This window comes from Aptenodytes forsteri, unplaced genomic scaffold (assembly GCF_000699145.1).
Source record: "Aptenodytes forsteri isolate BGI_AS27 unplaced genomic scaffold, ASM69914v1 Scaffold257, whole genome shotgun sequence".
Taxonomy (NCBI): Eukaryota; Metazoa; Chordata; class Aves; order Sphenisciformes; family Spheniscidae; genus Aptenodytes; species Aptenodytes forsteri.
In genome coordinates, this window is record NW_008795194.1 from 6,575,159 (window position 1) to 6,577,151 (window position 1,993).

The window sequence follows — 1,993 nt, forward strand, 5'->3', positions numbered from 1 at the left end:
GGGCCCCCGCCGCTGGCGTTGCTGTCTCCTTGGCGGAAAACTGCAACGAAAGTTTTAAACTCGAAATATCCAAGTAAAATCACTGTGGAGACAAAGTAGTTTAAAGTCTTCACGTGCTGTGAAGCGCGTGATGTGTTTTCTGTGTCAGAGGTGGCCTATATCTGGTTATGCAGACACCTCTAGGACTCGCACTGTCAGGCCTAAACAGCAATCTGCTGCTTGGAGAGCACCGACAACTCCCTCCTCACTTCTTAACTCGCAGTAACTAAAGTCTGCTTCCTTCCATTTTGCTGGAAAACGTGGGCCTATTTCCCGAGGCTTGTCCTAGAGGCAAAAACGGCGTATGTTTTAAAGCCATCTCCAGTTTTCATGGAAGAAAGGCTATGGGACTGACGGACGAGATAATGGTTCTGAAGTACATCAGAAAATGTGTAAAACCGTAAAAAATTAGGTGCAAAAGTGTAACTCTTTTATCAATTTACCATGGCTCTGCAAGCTGTTTGGCAGAGGGATACCTACTGTAATTCCTAAGAGCAGGAGAAAGACATCTGATTCCTGAAGCCTGTTTCTCCTCCCCCTCTCCAAATGAGCTGTGGGTTTAACACGCAATGCTACAGAAACTCACGCTTGGAATTTTCTTGTGGCAGTTTCTTGCATCTTCCCTCTGGAAATATGTTTTTCGTCTTCTAATGCTCCTGAACCATCCATTCTTACATATTTGAAAAACTTACTTTCTTTTTAGTAACTGTATCCCTTCCATGGGTAAAGATTGCTCTTAAGAGATCCTTTAAGAGGCAATTACTAGATTACGAAGAAATAAGTAGTATCTTCTTAGGCTATTATATAATCACCTTACTATTTTTCTCTTGTACCATTATATCATACAAAATACTTTTAAGTACGTGCTTTTTATTTCCTTTGTAAAAGGTATCTGTGTTCAGAAAATCTTAAAAATAGCTCACTATAAATTGAGCTATTTTGATTTGTTTTTCTTTTCTCTTAGGAAGTTCAGGTATGTGAGGGATAGGAGGACAACAAGAAAATTAACTCACTCAGAAAAAATACAAATTCAGTGTAGTAGTTACTAATATAATTGCTGCATCACTCAAACTATAACACATTTATAACTCTAATTTCTTTTTTCTGTTATTTGGAGTGTGTTTCCTGCCAGAGGGAAATCTGTGTTTGAGTTCAGCCCGCATGTTTGTTTGTTTAATTATGGAAATGCCACACAGCTGCTCTTATGCAAGAGAGTTTTCATACCTGTATCCTCCTTTACATGCTATTCAAATACTCCTTTTTTTCCTTTCCAACTGAAAATAGCAACACTGGAAATAATACACAGCTGGTACAGTGAGGTTGTGTTCTGAAAAGTGACTGAAAATTCTTCTACAGTTCTCCTTGTAACTTCCAGAACAAACTTCTTCGGGCCTGGATTACAGCCAGAGATGTATTTCTACATGTGTATGTATAAAACCACTGACTTCAAATTCTTAAATATCTTTTTTTCCTTGGTTGTGGAAAAATATTGCTTAGGCTGCTTTTTTATTAAAAGTCAAGTCCAGTTCCTCAGTTCTGCAGATGCAAGCTTAAATATGTCTTGAATAAAAAGGCACTTCATTAGAAAATGGAAATCAAGTTCTAAAGACACATGATGAGACTGCTAACTCTGTAGTCTACATTGAATAAGAGATTGTCATAGTGCATATTTCTGTATCTTTGTAAAACTGTATGTAGGTATCAGGCTTACATAGTTATGGTACTCCAAAATATCTTCATTCTATGTATATTCAAAAAGTATCACATCTAATTGACCTTGAATTTTAAAAAATTGAGTATTTTAGGCTCTCAGTATGGCAGTGGTCTTCACATGGATAGCTGTAAAAAAAAATTATCCAAAATTATGTAATAATCAGGTATTTACATCAGCAGGTAGTCCAGCCGATGAACTGTCAATGTTCACGGGATCAAAAGTCTGAAGTAAAACCTCTGG